The sequence below is a fragment of the Enhydra lutris genome, unplaced genomic scaffold (genome assembly GCF_002288905.1).
Source record: "Enhydra lutris kenyoni isolate GAN:26980312 unplaced genomic scaffold, ASM228890v2 scaffoldscaffold55, whole genome shotgun sequence".
Classification (NCBI taxonomy): Eukaryota; Metazoa; Chordata; class Mammalia; order Carnivora; family Mustelidae; genus Enhydra; species Enhydra lutris.
Window position 1 is genome coordinate 8,675,698 of NW_019154139.1, and position 25,133 is coordinate 8,700,830.

Here is a 25,133-nt window from a genome sequence, read left to right on the forward strand (position 1 = left end):
AAGAGAATTAGGCAGCATCGGCCAGTGGGGAACCCAGTGTCCTTCCACATGGCTTGAGAGTGGAACGTGATCTGGTGCTGGAGGCAGGGGACTCGTTTAGTCAGCCTCCTTGTTTCATTATTAGAGTCTATGCCAAGTACAATTTGAAAAATTTCATTCTGATACTTCTGCATCGAGTTAAAATATTATCCCCCCACCCCGCCCCGGAATACATGAGGCCTGTGTAAAATAAAAAAGTTAGCCTATAAACGAAATAGAGTTGGGGTTGTTTTTGTTTTTGTTTTTTGGATTTTTTTAGGAGGCACTGAAGCATGTCTGTAAGAAAGAGTCCTGCTTTTGTTGGTGACAAGCTGTATGATTTTGTGCAATAGCTAAACCTTTTGGGGTCTCAGTTTTCTCATCTGTCAAGTGGGGATCATAATATCAACTAATAATAGGGGTGCCTGGGAGGCTCAGTCAGTTGAGCCTCCAACTCCTGATTTTCCTCAGATCATGATCTCAGGATCGTGAGATCAAGGCCCACATCAGGCTCAGCACTGGGCATGGAGTCTCCCTCTCCCTCTGCCCCACCGCTGTGCACACACTTGCACACACGCTCTCTCTCTCGCTCTCTCGCTCTCTAAACAGATAAAAAAAAAAATCCTTAAAAAAATAATTGTATGGAATGAATTTATCCTCAGCAAAGGTAGACTGGCCAAAAGCAGCCCGAGTTTTCTTCTGATTTCTCCCATCTTTTATGAACTTTCCTCTCTGAGATTTGGTGTTTATTCTCCATGACCCACAAATCCTCTGGTTCTCTGCTAAGACAGTTTGCTGTTAGGACAGTCTTGGAAGCTGTTGTTTGGCATTTATGTTTATCAGAATTTGGCTAAGTCTGAAACCCTTTTGGTTAGTCACCTCACACCCAATGGCTTTTAGTAACGAGTAAACCAGGACCACAAACATACTTTCAGTGGGAATTTCCACCCAGGGGACAAGATTTGGGTAAATGAAGAAGGTGGCTGCCGATGGGAGAGTGCAGCACACAGAATTCGGGGGACTAAAGCCAACTGCCACCGTGGTCACAGCAAGGGCCTTGGTTCTCTGATTTTTCACCTTTGCTTAGTCATCCAAAGGCAATTTATAGAGATGACGATTACCCATCCTGAAGGTAGATATTAAGCAAAAAATATTTCAGGAGCCAAAGTAAAATGTCAGACTTAATTGTCTGAGCTTTATCACCATCCAAAATTTATTTCCAAACAAAAATACATATATACTTTTTGCATCCTTTCTTCAGGATCTGTCCATCTAAGGCAAATTAAAACAGTGACCTTGGATGGCCCACTCGACAGGAAGGAGTATTCTGCCCTCCTTGGTGAGTGCTAAATGCTTTTGCTGATTTGCTTCACCTTGTGGCTTTAACATGAAAAGCCTCCCCTAATTAAGGCCCTTGCCTTGGGTTTGTGGGAAGATGTGGTGTCTGCGGGTCACCGTCATGGTATCCACAGCAGATATTGGTCACCTCAGGAGAGCAAGTGTCAGGTGAATGGTCCTGAAATCCAAGATCCCATTTCTATGCAAATTTACCTTAATAAGCAGGATGGAGACAAGGGAGGGCAAATGCTAAACGTATTAGAAAATCACATAAATTAGGGTTGAAAAAATATCCCAGGCATGCTCTAGATGTGACCTTGAGCTTGGGAAGATCTTTTGTACGTTATGTGCGGCTTGGGTGCAGCCTGGGTGCTTGGTACAGGCTGGTCGCGTGTTACCTCGGTGAGGAGGCCAAGGCAGAAGCAGCATGGCTTCTGAGAAGCGGCTCTTTCCTCTGCCTTCTTCCAGGAGGCAGGTGGTATGGCAAAGCCAACTTCATGGGCACATCACAGAACTCCCTAGTTTATAATATTAATCCTGGCTCCGAAAACCCAATTAAACAGACCCACTCTTCATGAAATCACTTTGAAAAAATGTGTGTGCGTCCCACTTCCCATTTCCATTTGTGAAATGAAATCTGCTCAGATGCTGTTTGGTAGGAGGGAGATGTTCAGGGGGGAGTGGAGTATGTTCTATTTTCGGTCGAAACCCAGGGCTTTGCAAATTTCTCCCCTTGAATTTACCATTCCCTGCTTCCCTAATAGCAGTGCCAAGCCCCAGGGGTCTGTCTTCTGTTTGATCATAAAAATTCATGGAAATTTACATCCCATTTTTCTATATCCATTAGTCCTAATTTTGAAAACTTTTAAACTACCACCAGGGAAAAAGAAAACTGAACTAACGTATTTTGTTCAGTATTTATCCATTCGTTTTATAGTCTGTACCTTCTACTATATATATATTAACATACATATTATATTAAAAAACATGGTACCAACAATTCCAAGACAGTAGAGAAAAGGGCGGGGGCAGGGGAGAAAGTGAGTCAGCTTGAGTTCAAGAATGCAATGGAGCTTTCTAGCTGTTGTGTGCTGTTACAGTGCTCCTGACCTCAGGGGGAGATGACCAGAGACATCTCTTTAAAGAACCTCACGGACGGATTAAATGTGTGTTCCCATCCAGGGATCCGCTTCAGAAATGGCTGAACGTGAATGACAAGTGACCGTGTCCAGGGGCAGGCAAGCCGCCTCCCCCGCCCACCCCGACCCTGTTGCCGATGCGGTTTGTCCAGGAATCCTACCTCAGAACCATGCAGGGCTCCTGCCCTTAACATTGGCTCTGCTTCTCACCATCCCCCTGTGTCTCTCTCACTTTGCCCCTTCACGAACTGCGTGCCACATCCATTAGCAGCCCCGTGACACAGATCTGCTGCGCCATTTGACGACACCGCACAGGACTTCCCCAGGCACGGTTTTCTCTGCCCCTGCATTTCCATTTAAGCTTCTTTTACCACCAAAAAAACCAAAAACCAAAAAACCAAAAAACAAAAAACAAAAAACAAGAAAACCCTGAAAAATATTCAGGCTTATATACCAGGAATATTTGTCTACTTCTAAAATACAGTCACCACCGAGGATGAAAACAAAAGCCGCGAGACAGCTCTTTTAAAAGAGTCGCCATGTGAAATCCAGATTAATTGGATGTGTTCAGAAACACGTAGTTACCCTCAAAATCGTACCAGGCGAGAAACTTCTTGAAAGATTTCGGCTCCTCCTAAGTTGGCTATGAATAGTCAAGGCTTCCGTTTTATGCATCTCTGAAAAAGAGCAATTGCGTAACACCACGAAGCTGTTCGAAGATTCAGGCTCAGGACCCAAAGAGGGAAGGAGCTGGATCCTAAGTCCAATTGGCGGCACAACCACCTCCTATTTGGCCTGGGAGAACCCGAATTTAGATATTATGTGACTTGCACCTGTTTACACTGTAATTCGGTTAAGCTATTTTTTTTTTTTTTTTGAGAAAAACACTTCTCTTTGTAAATATTGCTTCAGCATTTTATCAGGATGGTAACAACAAATGTAAGTTTTATTAATTTATCTTGTGTCTGAAATGCTGTGATAGAACAGTGAGGAGTTTACACGAAAGGACTCTGAGCGCAGCTACAGAGAGGAGCTTGGCTAAAAAGGTAAAATTCTCCTGGCACTTTAAGTTCACATAATGTGGACATTCGGAACCCACAGCCTTTCTATTCGCCAGGCAAAGCCTGAGATGGCAGAGCACTTACTCCCCGCCCTGAATTGACAAGGTCAGTTCCATTACTTTTCTGAAGTAGGAAACCTTCCCTACCAGGAACAACAACAACAAAAGATTATAGGGAAGCCTCACTGTACACAATGGATATGTTCTTGGAAAGTTATTAGGGATAGAGTACTTGTAAGTGGCATCATATTAGCACACATTATAGAGGCTCATTCTATAAAGGAACCCCATGGTGCATCCCTTTTACAAAATGAAAAGGAAAATTTGTTATGCAAGTAACTGCCTTTTAATTTATCTGCTTTAAAATCTGCGTTTTCATGCATCTATGCGTCTTAAAACAGAGCACACCTGTATATCCTTCTAGCACCTCTCGCTGTGAGTTAAATACATGTTAGTTTCCTCTCTTCTTAACTCCCAGAACATTTTTTAAACACCTCTCCTATTGATAGATAGCGGTCCACCTTGGAGTACAGAACAGGAGCCATCAGACCTTTTCTGTAAGGAGCAGAGAGTAAATATTTTGGGCTTTGCGGGCTGTATCTCTGCCACAGCCACTCAACTGGGCTGCTGTAGCCAGGAAGTCAGCCTGAGAAGAGTACTGAATGGGTGAAGCAGGCTTCCAATAAAACTTTATTTATGGACACTAAAATCTGAATTTCACATAATTTTTACATGCCATGAAGCAAAAACGTGTGATGGGTGGAACTGGGGGCCTTCTGGCCGTAGTTTGTGGACCCCTGGTAGAGACCCTTATATCTGTATCTTTCTTCCCTAGTAGCCTGGAAACTTCCTGAGGGCAAGAGCTGTAGCTTCATGGACTGAGTATGGGCTTAGGAGTAGATAGGTCTGGATTTAAATCCAAGATGGGCCATTCCCTTTCCAAATGTCCTGTTTCTCTGTCCATTAGACGGGAGTGACCACATCTATTTCACGGGGGTGCTGTGCGTCCCGGTGTGTAGAGACACGGGCGCACAGTAGTCATTCCCTAAACGGTAACAGGGGTTGGTGTTACTGATTAGATTCCCTACAATATCAAACCAGTGCTTAGTAGGCACTTAGTAAATGCTGAGTGAATGAAAACCTGATAAGCGACCTGCCATCAGAGTTACAACTGTGATTGATTTCTGCAGGGAAGGCAGAGGACCCATTTACAAGGATGAATTAATTTCCCACTCAAAGGTGCCCTGCCATCTCCGCGAACTCAGCCAGAGATAATAAAACACACACCCACACGAAAGGTCTGATTTATTTAATCCAACAGAGGGCAATGGTGCACCCCAAATGTCGGGTCCATCCTGTAAATTTTTTTTTTTTTTTGCATCTTGCGTCCCCACAACCTTTATCTAGACATTGTTTGGCCATTGTTCTCCTTGTCTCTTGTGTGTTTTAGGGCATGTATATTTTAACATTTCAAGGAGTCTAAAGCCCATACAATACAGAATGACTTCACTGGGAAAGAACTGGAAGCCATTGGCTCCTGCTCGTATTCTGCTGCTCTAATTCCCCGAGTATCCTGGAAACATACATGGTCCCAGGCATCTCAGAGTGATGAGTCCCTCACTCCTGCTTTTGATTCTAGGTTAATGATTTATGTTGAAATTCCTACTGTGTACTTTTCTTCTTATCTGAACACTATAGCTGTGGCTGGAGACTCTTTCCTTTAGTTTATCACCTTTTCCTGGACGTTGGACATGGGAACAGGACACTGAGAAAGGACATAGATGGCCCTCCTTGAAAATTTGTAAGCTAGGATGGACAACTACCTATAATTCATCTGTTGGCTATTGCTTAAATATTCTTCCGGGGACCCAAATCAATCTATTCTGGAAAAGAAAGTAAAAGAAGAAGGGAAGAAAAAACCTGAGCATGGCCAAGAAATCAAGGGCTGGCCTTTCTTCATTCCGGGCTTTGGAAGGGCAACACTTTTGCTCTAGTCTACACCAGCAGAATCCCTGCTTACAGAATACCTCTTCATCAGCTGGTCATGTCGGAAATGTTAACCTCGCTGAATGTCTAACACGGTATACACGTTTCTTTACTGTGCCTGCTCTTGAATTACTTCTAACTCATCCCTTTAAAATATAACTTTTTAAAATAACTTTATCCCTTTAAAATAGAAATCCTCAAATCCTATTCTAGTAAGATCCTCCTTCTGGTTTCTCTGGAGACTCGGATCTGTGGCCACACGTAGAGGGTGAAGTGCGGGTTGAATCATGGCTGCACCAGTCTTGCAGATAGCCATGGACTTGGGAATGGCCATCAGGGGCCTCTGCTCTCAAAGATTTATGACCAGCAGCTCCTTCACTTATCTAGACCTTCCCAGTCAGACATGGGGGATCAGTTCTTTTTAGGTTCAGGATCTCAGGGGAATAAATAGCCCTCTTAGGAGGACCTGGCCTGTTTCCACAGGTGTTCTCTCCATGGGATATAAACATTTCTGACTTTATTGCAACCAAAGCAAGCAAAGACAAGTGGACTATACTTCACCAAACCATTTCTTGCTAGCTGGCTGAGATTTTAGTACCCTCTAAAAGCGTCCATTTTAAATGATTTTGCACACATGAGACATTCTTATTTTCCTCTTGTCCCGAGGTGACTCATTGTTTCCCCCTCCAAAGCCCCGGGAAGGCATAAATTCCCCCAGCACAACCGGCAGGGGCGAACACGGGGAACTAGAGGGGCCCTCCACAGCCTGTCCGAGAATAGCAATTCCTCAGCAGCTGATCTGCTGACGCCAGTCTTGGGGACATGAGGAAGTGGCTTAGGAAGAAGCCTTCAGAGAGTGCCCCATCTCCCCTGCGGGAGTCTTTCCCACATCGCAGTCATCCTCTGGCTGTTTCATTTCTGCAGAAAGCAGCACAGAGCTGTGTCTGATGACAGGTAGCGAATGGGCAGCGGGTCCCGGAGCGAGAGTTGAGACATGGGCAGGAGGGGTCTCAGGTTCAGCCCGTAACCGCCTTGCTGAGGCTGCCTATATGCACCATGACCTTGGGATGCTGTCTCTACCAGTGCACCTCCTGCTGACCCTCTACCAACCGGTCTACCCTTTGGTCTTGCCTTGGAGATGTCTCCCTATTTTCTAAGTGGGAATCATCTCCTCAGCTAGAAGGCACTTGTTTTAGGTTTGGAAGCCAAACAAATATATTCCAAAGACATACAGACAAACTTAACACAACTATAAATCTCTTCTATCCTTATTTAATCAGATTGGTGTTCTGTAGTCCCTGCTTGTCACTGTGGATTAGGGAGATCTCACCGGTCTCAAGGATGTTTTCTTCTTTTTTAATTAGCTCCTCTTTTCCTGCTTAAGTTTTTTTGTTTTGGGGTGGGGAGGGAGGGCAAGGAGAAGGGTGTAGAAGAGGCTGGAGACAAATCAGGGGACTGTCCCTGCTTAGGTCCCCTCTCCTCCCCTGCCTTCTAAATTGAGTGATGCCCAAGACAGAGGGTCATTTGCTCTTCCTTCTTCTGGTTACTTATCATCTCACTCTTCTGTAATCAACACCAGTCTGGCATATCAAATGAAACTTTTTTTTAAAGATTTTTTTTTTTTTAAGCGATCTCTACACCCAGCATGATGCTCAAACTTACAACCCCCAGATCAAGAAGTGCATGCTCTACTGACTAAGCCAGCCGGGTGCCTCTCTTTCCCGCCCCCCCAACCCAAGTTCAAAGCACATCATATAAAATTTCACTTGTCCTCAGACTTTTTGTAAGAAGAATATCCTTTTCTTTCAGTGTAATGCCTATGTTCTCTCCAACTCAAGCAACTTCTGTTCTTTTGTTCCCTAACTTGCCATTCTCTGTAACGTGAGGTTGCCAGGCACAGTGGTGGGGCACAGACCCGGCTGTCAGACAGACCTAGTTTCAGATCTCAGTTCTGCTGCTTCCTTGCTAGCTGGGGAACCTTACCTCCCCTGTGCCTCAGGTTTTGCATCTAGAATTCAGATAATAATGCTCATTCCCAGTGCGGCCGGGGACAGGGTGTGGAACGCCCCGCTCATCCTTGGTGTTCGACAGTTCAGTGTCTCTCCAGTCATTTCTCCTCTATCTACTCTCCTTTCTTGTAGAGAAAACAGTTTCAAAATCCCGTTTTTCAAAAATCCGCCAAGCATATACCCCCTTCCCGGGGGAACGCTAGCTTCTCTCTACTCCTTATGAAGTCCTGGCTGCAGCAATTTCAGAAGGTAGGATGCAAAGAGTTGTCATCAAGACAATCCTGTCAGTAGAGACAAAAGACAGCATGAACCAAAGGGCAGTGGGGAGACGGAAGGCTGAGAAACAAAACTGATCTGGCTTCCAAGCTTTGCCGTCTCTCTGCTTCACCCAAGTCTAGAGACAAGAGCCAGCTGAGCCCAAGTTCCATGTATGATGTGATCTATCATGGGCCAAGAGCTTCGCATGCACTTTGCGTCACGATTATGATTATGATCATCATTACCAGTACGACCATGACCGCCACGCCCATTTTATAGCCGGGAAACGGAGGGGCGCGATTACCGTCTGTGTCTGCTCGCCCCTGAGGCTGTGCTCTCTTCCCTTCACCACGCTGCCTGTGCCTGTACGAGCAAAAATGAAACTCCTGCACTAGTTCAGGATAATGACTAATGAGCTCAGGGTCCCCTATACCTTCCTGGGCAGCCGTCCTTCAGCCAAGAAATTGATGGGCACAATTCTCACACACCCACAAAATCCAAGCTCCTTATTCCTTGGTCTAAGAAGGCAAAGTCTGCAATAAACCCGGCTGACCTCAGACGAAGCAATCACGAGCTTTAAGCCCATTTGCCGAAATGGAAGCAATCTCAGTTAATAAACCTACACGCGGCTTTTCTTCTCCTTGCCTTTCCCTTCGCTCCTGTCTCGCTCTCTCTTTCTGTCTTCCGAGGTCGTGGGTTTCTAACCTCTCGCAGCATCCACATCCCTCACAATCTAGTCTGCTTTTGTTCGGAGCTCTTTTTCTTTCTCCTCTAAATGCCAGTGACTTACCGCGAATCTGGTTAGAACAAGTGTACCTCAAGTCTTTTTGTTTTTACACCTTCTACACTTTTCTTACTGAAATGACACCATGAAAACATCAACCCAAAAAAACAGTGACAGAACTGAAACAGGAAGAGCCCACCCAGCCCCGCTCCGCTGCCAGACTGAGATATCTCTTGCCATTTTCTTGTGCTCTCCTGATTGTTCCCTAAAGCAATGACAATTGTCGACAGAAACACCATGAATCCTGCTGGCGAAATCCAAACAAGAATGAAGCACTAAAGACAGACACACGCCCAATCAGAAATTATTCAATGTGCCCAACGAGGAAGGGCGGGAGGAGGTAGCGGTGGATGGGAGTGGAAGCAGGAAGGAGACAGACAGACAGACAGACATTTTGCAAATCCCCAGGCTTTTTTTTTTTTTTTCTCCCCGCTACACTTTCTAATTTCTATTCACATCATGATTTTTCTTCAAATATATCACCAGGATTTTATGGTGCCTTCATGTTCTCTTTTCCTTCTCTTCCCGTCTGTTCATTTCATGTTTTTATTGATTCAGGCTCTGAACGCTTGGCTCATTTATCATATATATATATGAAAGCCTCTGTCTTCTTGCCCTGTCGTCACCAGGGCTGTAACATCTCCCCCAAAGCGACAAGGCTGCTCAGCACCCTCTCTTCCTTCTCTCGAAATCTGCGCCCTGTGCCACCTTAATTCTTACTCAGGCAGAGCACAAAACCAGAGAGTAGATGACTCCGTGACCACAACTGTTTCAATCTTCTTGTCACTTTTACTTACATTCCCGGGCCTCCACTTAATACTGGAATGCGGGTCATTTTTTAGTTCGCTGGTCTCAAAGCTTGCCAAAGTGGATGTTAACCCATACAACAGTTTACCTGGTTTCATTCAATAAATCTATCCCTCCGATCGCTGGAGGTAATTACATTTTTATGTATCAAGTCACCCCATAAAGGTACTAGAAAGCTGCTGTCGCACATTACTTCTGTCAGATGAACAGTTATAATATTTTATCTTTTTTGGAAATTTAGGTCATGATTTGAGTTCGCTTGAACTGAGGAACACCTGTATTTGCTTTGCTTAAGGTAGTCTCCTCCTTTTCAACTGCCAGTCTTGATCCCCTAAACCTTAGGCTCTCCAAGTTGGAGGTGACCCAGAAAGTTGGCCCTGTCTTTTCTTAATTTATTGAGATGATGGAGAATGGTCATAGGAAAGATGGAACCGGAAGCAGTTAAGCAGCTTGGTGAGTTGGTTCTATCGAACCAAATATCTCACTGTAAATTTTAGTCTGAATTCTGCCCTGAGGAGGAAAAGAAATTGAATGCATGAAGATGACGCTTGCAAGTTGCAAATTCTTGTTTCTAAGCCTTGACTATATCCCTGGCTCCTCCACCACCCTCCATGGAACGAGGCTCAGACTTCTTGCTCTCCGGGTCATTTCCTTCAGGTGATGTCACAGTTTGTCCATGTTCTTCTTAAAATGTGTTACCTAGAAGTCAGCTCCGTATTCGAGAAACGGTCTCAGCTGGGCTCAGTGCAAGAGCACTGTTTAATCACTTCCTCTGCACAACAGAGCTTTCACCACTGTTACTCTGTTGGCCGTTCGGGGTCCGACAGCAGGCACTGGGACGAAAGCACAAATGTTCCCCAGCGCGAGGAGGGGTCACGCCAGTCCCCTCCACTTCGCATCTGCAAGAGGCTTCTGGGAGCCAGGATGTGAGGTTCAAACTTAATCTTTTTTATTTTGATCTTGTTTTGGTCCTTGCCGGCCAGTTCCTCCATCCGTTATGATTCGTCTGGGCATGGATTTCTATTCCTCCCCTCTGTGTCTCTCCCGACTCTTTTCTCACAAGCAAGCTTAATGCCGTTTTGGTCTTTATTTCATAACTGACACGTGGGCTTTGGAGTCAGGCAGAGCTGGGCTTGAGTCCTGGCTCCCTCACTCACCAGCTGTGTGATCATAAACAAACTGGTTATATCTCTGAACTCAGTTTCTTACTGAATGACTCCCTCCAGGTCGCCACGAATGTATTCATCAGTGCGCGCTCAGCATCGGCTCCAAACCCACCAGATGAAGTAGTTATCATTCTGCCGTGTTTTTCTGCATTTTCTTCTCTAGGGTCTCATGAAAAATGCAATCAAATGCCTTGCTGAGATCAACCTGGGCTGTGCCTGTGCTCTTTCCTTAAATGGCAGTTTAATAACCTTATAGGAAAAGAACATAAACCACAACAGGGTCAGCAACTCTTTCAGGATCATGCTTGGGGAAATCCAACGTGGAAGAAATTCGTCTTTTCACTCACTTGCCCTCTTTTTTGTCTTCTGTTCCCCACTCCTTGTCCATTTCTCCAGCCCATTGAGTTTCCTTTTATGTCTTTTAAATAGGCTGCTGTCACCTTCTCTCCCGTGCCCCCATTCTCCACCCCCTCCTATCACACTTGCTTGTTGGAGAAAAGACTCCTGTACGTTGAAGCTTTCTGGCGCACACTTTCTGAGAGTCATTTTCCCATTTAGAATTTGTCGATGCCATGTTGTCATGCTACCTCCCAGATGCACTCAAGACTCTCCTTTTGCCATTTCAGGCCTTAACAATCTCTTCCCTAACACATCTCTCTAAACAGACTTCAGAATACTATACACCCATGCACATATGCCTTAGGATGGCTTTTCATTATTCTCTAAGCACTCCTTCTGCACCCTCACCTCTACACCTGTTCTCCCTCTGCCACCTAACTCAGGCTACTATGTACAGTTGTGCAGGTTGTTTACTGCACAAGGGCCCGTGGCTGAGGCTGCAGTGGGGGTTAAAATCCAACCAGTGCTCTTCTATCAAGCTTTGGGAGTCCTGATGTGGGGCTGCATCTGCCTAAAGTTAGGGGCACACTTTTCTAACATAAACAAAGACATCAAGTCTAACTGCAACTGCCCCTTCTAAGCCTTACTCAATGTCTGCCCTTGTCACGCCCTATGCTCTCATGCTCTCTTATTCTCCTGGGGGACTCACTGTATTTACCCCTTGCTTGGTGCTGCCACCACGTTCAGTGAGATGGGCAAGCACCTGACCTTTTGGAGTCTAGCTACCAGAGTTCAAATGCTGGCTGTACCACTGGCCCTCTGGGTGATCCTGAGCAAGTTACTTCATGTCTCTGAGTCTCATATTTCTCATCTTTAAAATAATAATAATAATAATAATAATAATAGTGCCCACCTTCGTGTTCTTGTGAAGATATCTGGGTATTTGAGATATCCATCTAAAATACTTAGTATGGTGCCTGGTGTACATTGGGCCCTTTATGCCTGCTAGCTATTGTGCTTTAAGTGTATTCCTCAATAGCTGGCAATGACTGAGAGACTGGCTCTCAGGAAGAATGAGTGAGAAAATGTATCCCTCACTAGGTAGGCTTGCTAGATAAAGTACAGAATGTCCAGTTCAATTTGAATTTCAGACAAATTTTCTAGTATAAGTTTTCTTTTTTCTTTCTTTCTTTCTTTCTTTCTTTCTTTCTTTCTTAAGGATTTTATTTATTTATTTGCCAGAGAGAGCACTAGCAGGGGGAGCAGCAGGCAGAGAGAGAAGCAGGCTTCCTGTCGAGCAAGGAGCCTGATTCGGGATTTGATCCCAGGACTCTAGGATCATGATCTGAGCTGAAAGCAGACACTTAAGTGACTGAGCCACCCAGGCATCTCTTTAGTGTAAGTTTTCTAGTATAAGTATATCCCAAATGTTTACCTTGTCCACAAAATCTCACAGGGGTAGATGGTGCATTGTTAAAAATGATGGCAAGGAGTCATCTGACCTTTCCACCCTTCCTCTCTGTTCTGCCCGCTGCCTTTCATCTCACACAATGCTTGCCCTACAGGGTCTCTGACATAAAAACTGGGGAGTGGGCCAACTTGTGGCATGAGACTCGAGGTCTTGGAATGAAGCTTTTAGGTGTTCCTGTGAAGGTTATGGTTTGCATGGGGAAGTGAATATTCTCTCATTCATATATGCGGGGAGCCACAAAACTGTCACACTTCCCACCTGCTCTGCCTTTCGTGTGTTATTTGCTACTTTCCACGTGGTGTGGCCAAAAGGCACGCTTTTCCTGTTAAGCATTCTGGCATACTATGGGTTTTGATAAGTGGGTGTGATAGATTGGAATTTGTGTTTCTGCAAGTGAATTTTCTTGTAATCCATACTTGCGGTAAAACGGGACTCCTCTAAGCCTTCCTACGCATTCAGACGTTTCTCTTGTGATTATTCTGGCATTTTGCATTGTTATTCTCAAATTCACTATCTGTGCTCTCATATCTATAACTTGTTAAATTTTTCCATGCTTGGCCTTTGCACCACAGTAAAAAACAAACAAACAAACAAACAAAAAAATCGCAAAAACCTCCTGGGCACCGGCCCCAGTGAATTATTAGTAGTCCCATCACATAGTCACCAGGTTGACATTTACTTGTGTTACCGTGTCTCTAGTCCCAATGACAAATAATCCTTGAATCGGTTGCTGATACTTCATCCTTTTTTTTTTTTTTTTTAATTTTTAAATGTGATTTGTGCTTTTCTAGAGCCTTGCCGCTTCCTGGAACTACTGTAGAGAAGCTTCTGAATCCCCAACAGTACTTAATGTGCTTCTGTTCCCTTTATGATCTCCTCTTTTTTATTCTCTCTCCTTTTTTTTTTTTTTTTAAGATTTCATTTATTCATTTGAGAGAGAGAAAGAGAGAGATTACAGGGAGAAAGGGAGAAGCAGGCTCCCCATTGAGCAGGGAGCCCGATGCGGGACTCGATCCCAGGACCCTGAGATCATGATCTGAGCCGAAGGCAGAAGCTCAACCCACTGAGCCACCCAGGTGCCCCTCTTTTTTATTCTCGTTCATTTCAAATCCTCCATTACTGACTCCTCATCCAGATTCTTTTCTCTCCCAACTCTGTCTGCATGGCCAAGCGGTGGTGACTTCTCCTCGGTCTGGTTCTCACATTTTCTGCTGCTGGACCTCACGGGGCTTTCACTTTGCTCTCTCTCGGAGTATCTCCTCTGCTTTATGCATTCACTCAGCAGACATCCTCCAGGCCCTACTTTGTGCCAGGTGTTGAATTCCACATGGAGATCAGAGCGGATTAGAGAAGCGGTCCCAGAACTCAGCTGGCTCCCACTCTCGAAGGAAAGACAGAGAAGTTGACCAAGAAATGAGAGATGTGTGCTAACAGAGCTAAACTTCACGTGGTTGAGGAGCCCAGAGGAGTGGTTCCTAATCCAGCCTGGGATGGGTACAGGTGCAGGAAGGGCTGGGGGAGCTTTCCAAGTGAGATGACAAAGAAACTGAGTCTTACGGACTAGTAGAGGGCACAGACGTCACTGATGGAGGGAATGATCCATGTAAATAGGAATTGTGGAGCACATTTGGTTCATTATAACCATCGTGGACTGGCGGGGGTTGGGGTTGGTGCTTCGGGTGGGGGCAGGCCACAGAGGTCCTTGCACAGCATGCCAAGAACATTAGACCTCATGACGTGGGTAAAGGGGAATCACGGAAATTGTTGATAACATCTTCATTAGGGGAATGTTTAATCTGGCAGCAGTATGAAGGACTGGGGGCGGGGTCAAACTGAAGACAAAGAAACCACCACAGGGGTCTTGGCCAGAAACGATGGGGCCTCATATGACAGCGAGAGACCTGGCTTCTTCCCTGCACCTTGGGTTTTTGTCTCAATAGTAAGTGCTTTACATGCTATCTCATTTAACACTTGCAAGGTCCTGAGAAGTAAGACCCGTTGTTCTATCCATCTCATATACGAGAAAACTAAGGTGCAAATAAGTGAAAAGACTGTCTAAGGTCACATGTGTCAAAACATGTTGGAGCCAGGATTCAAATTCAGCCTGTGCACTTAACTAATATGGTGACCTATTACTGTGGCCAACTATCAATGGCTAGAAGGCAGAGAAGAGTCTAGAGGAGCGCGCTCCAACAGAAATATGCAAGCCACAAATGTGAGCCACATATGTCACTTTAAATATCTCACTAGCATATTTAAAAATTTATTTTTAATAATTTATTTTATTTGACATGATATATCCCCAATACTATCATTTCAACATGAAATCAATATAAAATATTACTGAAATATTTTGCATTCTTTTTTTTGAACTAAGTGCGGTATGTATTTTACAGTTACAATATATCTTGGTTTGGACCAACCATATTTGAAGTACTTAATAGTACATGTGGTTACCAGCTACCATATCAACCAACACGGATCTGGAATGGCTCTCATCTTTCTGCTGTGGACAACATGGTAGATGGAGATAACATTTTCAGAGATAAGGCACTAAGGGAAGAAAAGATAATCTGGAAAAAGTTTGAAATGCTTGAGAAACATCTAGGTAGAGATTCCTAGGCAGGGGTTGGATATATAGGCGAGGATCTCAGCATAGAAGTCTAAGTAGACATAGACAGTTGGAACCTAGTCTTATAGAGACAGTTATTAAAACCCAGGTTTAGAAGGAACTCACATGGGGCAATTATGTACAAGGACTGAGTTCTGGAAACACAAGGAAGGGCTGGATGCCTTGTGTAGGTAGAGGAATTCATTTGTAAGTATCTCCCCTTGAATGAGAAGGAAGAACAAAGTGAGTGGGAGTGCAGAAGATAAGTTTGTGTAGGTAAAGAGGATGAAGGGAGATAAGAAATAGCCCTTCTAGCCCGATGTTGGCAGGAGTTCTCTTGGCTCTTCTACTTCTTTTTTTGTCTTCTACAGAAAAATGAGCCCTTTTATTGCTGATTCCTCACAAAATCTATATGCAAAAAAGGAGAGGAAGAGGCAAATAAAATGTAAATATTTGTTCAGCCCCAGGAAGTAAAACCAAGATGAGTACCCATGTCTCCCAATTGCCATTCCATATTCTCCCTCTCATTAAACTTCCTATTTTGAAATAATTATAGACCCACAGAAAATTGCAGAAATAGTCCAGAGAGTTCCCCTGTCTTCTTCATCCTCTTCCCACAATGGTGACCCCATACACCATCACAGTACAGCATCAACACCAGGAAACTGACACCGGTACAATACTATTAATGAGACCTTTATCTTTTATCATTTCTTAGCAGGAAGCACCCTGAGTAAAAAGAATCAAAATGAGGTAAGATGTAATGTCCAACCAGATCCAGACCTTTATGGGTGTTCAAGAGGTTTTTATCCCTGTAACCAAATGATGTGCCTCAAATACAACACCTAAACGCCACCTCAATCCTCAGGCCAAAAATACCTTCTTATAGTGATCTGTAACTTGTACCAACATTATATGGTCAGACCAGACTCTTTGCTGTCTGTTTGGCTTCTAGTTATGGAGAACAGCAAAGGACAGAAGAACCGATGGCTCTGCTGTCCCCATCAGGATCTCTAACGATGACTATGACTCAGAAGGGAAAGGGAGGTGCCCTACAACCAGGTCTCACTGACTACTGAACCCAGGCTCGGTTTCCGACAAGGCTGTGTGTCTTGCTAGATGCTATTTCCCGCCCTCATCTACACAGCAGAAAACCAAAGGATTAGGAGGGAGTTATCATTCAGATACGTGCCCCATCCACCTTTCAGGTCGGGATGATTTCAGAGGAACCTACAGCACCCAATACAATAGGCTCCTCAACAAATGTACGGGGTTTAATCGAATCAGCACACAAAAGAAACAGACCCAAAGGATACTGGCACATTCCTCAAAAGCAGGATCAAACAAAGAAAGAATCAAGACATCTCTTTGCTTCAAGGAAACAAAAACCATTGAGAGAAAATGCAGCCAACTCGAAGGGAACAGTGGCTGTCCATCAGCCAGGGTTCGGCCAAGGCAAAGAACCCATCTATTAACAGTGAGAGTTTCTCTGCTTTTTTATTTTCCTCTAAGTGGCAATTTGTTAACCAGTAAATATGGAATGACTTTTTTTTTCTCCCTTGGAGATAAATGAGCTCCAGTTCTCAAAAAACGATATATCTGGCAAGAGGTGGAAAACAGAAAAATGAAGTGTTTATTCCATTAAGACCCAAAAATTCAGCAAAATACTCCTTTCTGGTAGCTGGGTGAGAGGAATTTGACAATTGGCCTTGACAATTTCTGAGCAGCTGAGGAAGGAACAATTTAGCAGGAACAGGCTGGATAAGGGTGGTCAGATGCCTTCAGGCTGAGTGATCTCTAGAAATGTATTTTGTGTATCTATACTTTTCCCTTATGGTGTCACGTACCATATCTGTGCTACCGGTAATAAAACAGTTTCCGTCCAGTTGGAGAAGGCAGGCTGAGGGCAATTCGTAGTCGGGAAGACAAACTAGAGGCTGAAAGGAACAGGACACAAGGAAGGGGGAAGGGGACTCCTGACTCTGTCGTAGCCATGGGGAAGGGTCTCCTGCCCCTCAGGTGCTGCGACCGAGCAGCCCTTACAGGATGAGAGTGGAGGAAAAGAGCCGAAATCAGCTCAGCTCTATCAGGCCCGTTAGCCAAGGGTCAAGGGTGAGAAAACCCATCCTGTGTTTGACGGACTTGCCCTGCACGGACAAGAGTTTGAAATTCAGCCCTGAGATCCGTTCTGCCGTTGACCTGGACCGTGACAGTGTATTTTGGCCGTCTGTATCCGACCCAACCATTTGTTTGGGGCTGACTAGAGGCAGCCTGTGTTTTCAGATCTGTGCAGATGCTTACACAGACCCTGCTCTCCAGTCAGACAAGAACGCCACCAGATGTGACTAAATGTGCCTTCCCTTTTAGCCATTTCAATGTGAGAAATCCCTCCCCTATCAGTCCGCTGCAGAAAACTATTTTTATCAGGGTCTTTCAACCCCAGCTCTGAGACGCATCATAGATATTCCCACAAAAGTTCCCCAACCGACAAGGAAATAAATCCTGTGCCAGACAGCCTCGAACACCCGGCCAGGCAGCAAGGGGAGTGTGAGTCCTGCCTGCGGTCCCGGAGCTGCAGGTAAGCTAAGTGGGGGAAGCAGGGCAGAATTAAAATGTGATTGCCGTGGCGTCTGGTTTCTCCTCTCTCTTCAGCTTCCACGGAAGCAAATGAGAAAAAGAGGAGAAGAAGCAAGGAAAAAAAAAAAATAAGGAGAGACAAGGTCCCTTCTGGGAAAAACAGTTCTCAGCTTGAATGCTCAGCCATGCATTCCACTTCAGAGAGCCAGTGACCACTTCCTGGGCACCAGGGGACAGAAAGGCTCAGTCTGATCCAGGCCGGGATTGAGGCAAGGGGTGGCAGCTTCTGCTGTCTCCCTTCCCCCTTCCAATCACAATAAATATATTTATACTCACTTGATTATGGCAGCCAGACAATGCTCCCCTAATTGGCAGTGATCAGAGCTCCAGAATTGCTTGGGTGAACCTGCTGTCTCTCTATCAGGCAAAGCAATAAGGGGCCACTAAGGCAGTCCCCACTAACAATTTCCGGTAGAATGAAAAAACAGTCCCCCGACTCCTGCATGGCAATGGATTTTCCTAACAGCTCCTAAGAGCCAGCCCTTGAGGAACTCAGACTTACAGGAACCTGCCCAGCATAGAATGCTTTTCTAAATCTTCCCCACCCCCAGCTCTAGGGCATAGAGAAAAAAAAAAAAAAAAAAAAAAAGAAACCATAGCCACTTCCTTCTGCTGGAGGGTCTTTTGTTCTCTTACGTTTTTCTCTTTTTCTCTTACAGGCCTTATGGAGCTAGCTGTCATTTTTGGTGCTTGGTTCTTTGTAAATTTCAGGGACATCTGGCGCGCAGTTTCCTGCGTTTGCTAGCTTCGGTATTTGTAGATGCGGATGCGGTCTCCGCTGCGCGCGCATGTTAACATTCCACATGCATGACTGATGCACACATAATTTGGAACTTGAGGGCCTTGGTATATTTTGACATGTAAATGCGACTACCACAGTGCTGATCATACGTAGTTGCTTAATAAATGTGTTAAATAAATGAATGCACCAAGAAGGCAAATGTCACTCATTCGTTCATTCGTTCATTCATTCATCAGATGTGTGAATGCCTGGTATGTGCCAGTATGTGGCTTAGAATGTGCTAGATGCTGCATGTCCAGGGATGCACACCCACGTCCCTGCCCTCAGGGAGCTCACAGTTGAAGGGTGGGAGGCAGGCGATGATAAGACATCATGGAGAGAGCCAACAATAAGACAACAGGGAGAGAGCCCTGTGCAAGGTGGCATGGGGGGCTGAGGAGGGAGACCTTAGTCTACCTAGGAAGGGGCTGAGGCCATGATGTGTGTAGAGGGTCTCCTGAAGGTGGTGACACCTGGGCTGTTGCTGTAAAGTGTTCCAAAGGAGATAGCATAATCGAGGCAGGATGCAAGAAACAGCAGGGTGTGAGCAGAGGAGGTCTAGAAGCCCGAGGGTGTTCAGGGAAAGCACGGAGGCCAGGGGTTAACAAAAAAGAAGTGGGGGCTCAGGCAGGGGACTGGCTCTGGCCGGGAGGACCTGGGGGCGAGTAAGGAAAGGAGCTTCAACTACCTCAGTTAGGACTAAAATTCTTCTGGATTGTGCCAGAATTCGTCCACGCACACCGCAAAGCAGAATTTGAACCTGCTTTGGAAGCACTGCCCACGGGCCGAAAGTCACCACACCTGTCACTGATTAGCTGTGTGAACCCGGGCAAGGGCTGCCTTCTGCAGGAGTGCACTGAGGGCACGGACTCTGTGGGCTCTAGGGCTCTTCCCAGCTTTTAGAGGGCAAGTTGCCTGAGTCTCTGAGGTTCGTGCGCAGATCACAGCTCGGCCTGTTCCCTGTGCGGACCACGGGGCTCTGAAGTCACAAGCCCACTTCCAAGCAGCACACGGTACCCCAGCACCACTGTCTTACGGCACAGAGATGGACAGGCATGTTGAGTGCAGCTCAGCAGACGCCCCTAAGCAGCCTTCACGAGAGTGTGCTGCATGATGGAGCTATCCTACTGTCCCTAGCCTGGGTCAGGGTCTCATTATCTGAGTTCTGAAGAGCCCCCAATTAAATTCATAGCACGGATCGCTGCTTGATTACATCTCTCTAAAGCACTGCTGAGCTTATATCCTTTCTGCTCAAAAACCCTTACTGATTCCTCTTCACGTATAGAATCAGGCACTAAGTTCCTAGAACGACATTCGAGGCCACCCTCAATCTACCCCCTACCCTACCAGCGCAACTTCCGCCTCAGCCAGGTGGGACCCTGGGCAATGGCATCCACGGAGATTCCTCCTGCTCTGCTTTTTCCCCCTCCAGCCCCCCCGCTAAAGGTCCAACTCAAATTCAAGACCATCTCTTCTAGGAACGCAGTCTGGCTGCCCTGTTCTCTTCGGCATCCTGTGTGGCCCTTAGTGTGTCGTTCATTAGCGACCATTAATTTCACTTTGTGGTTTGTGTCTTACTTCCCCAGGTAAATTGTAAGCTCCAGAGGATAGGTACCAAGCCTCCCTCCTCCTTGCAGTCTATGGACCGAGCTCGGTACCCTGCTCATGGTAGATAACTGCTGACAATGGCTTTCCTCCATTGCAGCCTCCAGGAGGCCACTGAGTAAAATCCACGGCAAGTAGAATTATTACTGTGTCATCACAGCCCTGTGGCCCAAAGTCCTTTTTCTGTCTTCTTGGAAAATGGAAACGTTGGAGAGAGTGGTTTGGTATAACCATTTTAGAGTAAAAAGGATGTGAAACATTTCTCCGACGATTCATAAACAGTATTTTAGAGGCATTCCCTCAGAGCTTAAAGTTCATCCGGGAATGAGCTATTGTGCAGATCGAAAGGAGCACAGGTACGATCCACCAGGAGGAATAATCACTCTGCTAAATTTAAAGGGAAGAATGATTGAACGCTCCAGCTCAAAAGTAGAAATGGTTTAACATCACACGACTGAAGAGGAACATGAGTGACTTACTTAATGTATGGCCCCCAGTGTTCGGTTTTTATTGTATGTTCCACTGAGGAGCGCACGGGCTTTTTCACAGAAGAGGAACTGGTATTAAATCAATAAGGAAAATCACCATTTCCTTACTGATCCAAGAGCATTTAAGGAAGCTGAGCCCTGCCAATATGTACAACTGTGCAGAATTTGGAACTGGGCAGTGAAAACCACCACCGAAGCTGGCAGCTGTGATTCTCCCAGAAGCAGAGCTTCGAGAAGAAAAATAGCTTTTAAACTTCAGTTCCATTTTTGCAAATTGGATCTGCTCATGAAAAACTGTTTTAAGTCCAGGTTTCTTTCTCCCCCCCACCCCCCATTAGTAAAGGGTATGATTGTTTCTTTTCACCCACAAGGAAATTTATTCATTTACTCCACAAATATTTATTGAGACCTTATCATGAGTCAAACACCGTTTTAGGTGCTGGGGATGTAGACTTGAACAAAAGAGGCAAAGTCCCTGACCTCATGGAGACTACCTGCTAGTGGAGGGAGACAGCTAATAAAAGGGAGAGAGCTAATAAATAAGTAAACAAATAAGTAGAAAAATATTGTGTCAGGCACAAATATGGAAATGATGCTAACATCCTATTGTACTTGAAAAATCATTTTCTAGAAAATTAAAAACGAAGGGACACGTGGGTGTCTCAGTCGGTTAAATGTCTGCCTTTGGTTCAGGTCATGATCCCAGGGTCCTGGGATCGAGCCCTGCGGCAGGCTCCCTGCTCAGTGGGGAGTCTGCTTCTCCCTCTGCCTGCTGCTCCCCTGCTTGTGAGCTCTATCTCTGTGTCAAATAAATAAATAAAATCTTAAAAATATGAAGACTCCTCCATGAATATTATTTAACTCATATATGTCATACACATGAAGGGGTATTAAAAAAATAACTAGAAAGGAATATATATATTGCTCTTTACATGTGACATCGACATTCCCTGCTGACTTTCTGTAGCCTTATATCTCTGAATCTTTCCTAGACCCGAGGGCCCAGTCATAACAGCACCATGGAAGGTTCTCTGGCGATGTGATGTGCATATTGTTACTAGGTGTTTCTTCTTCCTTGAAGACTCCTCCTCCTTCTCTCTGATCCTTGCCACTCGTTAATATGGCTCCAAAGTCACCCTCTCTGTGTAACCTTCCCAGATCTACCAAGTAGAGCTAAGTTCTCCCTCCCTTCTGCCCCAAGGATATCCTGGTACCTTCTCAAGTCAAGGAAAGCATCTCATGGAAGACTTTTGCAGTGGTTTGTTTACTTCTATGTCTTCCTTCCCAAGCTACACTCCTCCAAGTAGAGAGTGTCTTGTTTGTACTTTTATCACACAGCACAGTGCCTGGCCCGTAGTAGGCCCCTGATAAATACTGGATGAATGAATGAATGAATGACCTATGGTCCTCTCTGTTTTGGCTCATGCTAAGCTATGAAGTCAGAAACGAGGGCACTGTAGCAGAGTAGTGGAGGAAAACCAGCTGGCCAATACAGTAAAGAATCCAAACAATGGATTTTAAACATTTGAGCTCATGGACTGCAGATGATAAGGAATTTCAAAATCAAGGTTTCCTAGATGATATTTCTGTGCGTACTAACTCTGGACAGTTGAGAAGTTCAAATAAATGATTAGAGCATGTAAAGCGAACAATTAAATAATCTGGATCATTTACTGCAGGAGAGAAACTTGAAGAGACTTAATAATGGGTCTTAATGAAAGGAAAGATTGTATTCCAAGGACGACTAAACACCCTCCATCTGCATGCACACAAAAGAAAAAAAAAAAAAAAGGAGATCACAGCGCTATAAAATTTAAGTTAAAAAAAAAAAGGAACTCAATTTCAAGTGGGTTACAGGAGCTCATTTCAAGTTACTCTTACAAATAACTGGCATGTGAGGAGGACTTACTCAGAGCCAGGTACTGTTCTAAACCTCTCCCCATGTGTTACTTCCCCCCAACCTCACGACAAACCCGTGCAGGTCAATTTCAGTTGTATTAACTCCGGTTTTACAGGCGAGGAAGTGGAGGCACCATTACTGATGGTTAAGGAACTCCCCGGGGTCGCACAGCGAACGATGGTGGAGCTGAGATCCCAGCCAGGGCTGTCTGGCCCCTGAGTCCTTGCTCTTCCGTACTTTGCTCATGGCTTTACTAGAGGCAGACACAGAAACCAGACTGTTCTCTCAGGGTGGAGACCTGAGGCTTAGCTCAGTTAAGCTCCTGTGGCTCACTTAAATTAGCACAAGAAAATCCTTGAATACGTAACTGCCCTTCACAGTCAGGGCCACTTGACCATCTCATGGGCTTCACTACATCAGTGCGTGTGCATGCGTGTGCACACGTGCATGTGTGCACACGTGCGTGCCTACGTGCGTGGTGAAATTCGAGAACCTGCTTTTCTTTTCTTTGTTCTAGTGAGTTGGCTCACCAGCTCTTGTCTTTCTAATGAGATGTTGAGTGGTTCTGTATTGTTTTCGGCAGTCTGCAAACACGGTTTACAGGAGCAGACTCAAGTCGAGTCAAATTTAGATGTTATGATTTTAGCTCCAGAGTGAAGGAATATACTCTTGGGGCTGAAAAGTCAGCATCTTCTTCCCTGTTATTTTTTTTCCAAGGCAACTTTGTTTAGCCTGCCCCGGGGACAGAAGCAGTGGGGTTGTCAGCAGCACAGAGCAGGGGCAGCTGGCTGAGCAGATCAGAGGCCTAGCACCCGGAGGTCAAGGCTCATGTGGTCCTTGGAGGAGAGAGTGATCAGGCCCCGCGCTGCAGGAGGCCTGGAGGCTGGTTCCGGGGAACCAGGGCAGCCCAGTAGGAGCCCTGTGAAAGGGTGTGAATGAGTCACTACACTTTTCAGGTTGACTGAGATGACTTCTGTTGATTTTCTTCGAATTTAGATCTGCTATCAGTGTTCACACATGGGGCCTAACGGGAAGAAGATGAGTGAACATTTTCTTGATAGTGCCTGGCCTTCGGCAGCACTGCGATAAGGTTCGGGTTAAGATGTGACTCTGCAAGAATGTGTAGGTCAGCGAATGTGTCCTGGTGTGTGCTGAGGGCCTCAAGGAGGCGTGTTTTAGTGTCCTGAGCTGGAAGGAGACCTAGGGGGACCATGTTTTCTGACATACACAAGTCAGCCTGAGTTGGTATAGTCTGGGAGAGATACTTTCTTTTTAACACCGGGTCCCCCACAATGACTAGATAGATTATTGGTGCCTTTGGTTAAACTTTTGGGTTCTAGAAGCTCACTTAACCTTTCCGGTCTCAGTTTCCTCATCTTTAAAATGGACAGGACAATGGCACCCACACCATTGAGCACAGTTAAATAGATTGATACGTGTCAAGTGCTTGGAGCAGTGCCTGGTATTTAGGTAGCATGAAATTTGTATTTTTATTCATGCACACACCTTTGTTCATACAACCGCTTACTTAGCAGAGGACCAACTCCAGTGCTTATGCAAAATAGGTGCTTAACTATTTGTTAAATGTTGAAGGAATTAAAGGAATGGATTTAGTGGAATACATGTATGGTAACCTGTTCTGACTTCTCAGAAACCTGTAATTTGGGGGCAGATTAGGTGTTAGATTTAATCTCCTATACAGAAATATTTCAAACAAGCAGAGTGTTGGGCAACCAAACAGTTATCTCTGCAGAAAAGAAAGGAACAGAAGTGATGGTTTTGCATGAATATCACAATGGAAATGGCATGAAAAATTGATTTTTGAGGAATTGAGGGACAGGTAGCAAGGTCCATGACTCTCAATCAAATAAAGAAAAGTATTTAATATAATCAGACATTTTAGATCTGCTAAGTATATGTTAATTTTGAGTTTACAAAAATAAATATAAAAAGTGGGAGTAAAATCTCTGACCTGTATTTACCTTGTATTGATTTTCGAATAATGACAGCTTAAATCTGAAATGAATAACTTAAGAAAATGGAAAGAAAATGAACAAGATAGTGTTTTAGGAGCTGGTATAGGTTAAGAGTACATTGATACTAGGTTGAATCGTGTGAAATTGCCACTTCCTTTGGTGAAAAATGGTCTGACATTGTCAGTTTCATATGGTTCAGTCTAATATATTTAAGCTAATTAACACTAAATCAAAATACTTATATTACCTTTCCCTTTATTGCCTTTCAACTATGACTCTAGAACTAAATGGGCCAATTATATTTGTCTTGGCCTATTTTGCCTCTCAGAATTTGAACACAGTAGGTGCTAAACAAATGTTTTCTTAATTGAGCGCTGTTTTCTGTTATTTTCTCTCAAAAATTTGGCCTAAATTTCATTCTGCTACCTAATGCCGACACTGCCCTTAAAATATAATTAACAAAGTGTTAGCTTCATTTCATGTTTTATGATTTAGATAAATCCTTTCTGTTCCTTGTTTGGGCAGCACTGGGAAGCTAATTAATACACTATTAATATATTGTAGAGGCAAACGAGACTCTGCTTGCACACACAAGCCATGACAAGAATAAATTTGGGTCAGATATAGTTTTGCAATTAAGGAAAAATGTTGTGATAATAATGAGAAATTACTGTTCACATGACATATCGCTGCACATTAAAACACATGATAAACTTATAAAGGAGGTGAATGGCAGAATCGGGCAAGCTTTCTCCTGAAG

At 44.7% G+C, this 25,133-nt stretch overlaps 1 protein-coding gene across 1 annotated transcript in view; it reads right to left on the reverse strand.

Annotated features, from left to right (window-relative positions):
- The window catches only part of LOC111157579 (GRB2-related adaptor protein 2), a 61,574-nt gene that overhangs the window by 19,404 nt on the left and 17,037 nt on the right, over window positions 1–25,133 (reverse strand). The window lies entirely within an intron of this gene.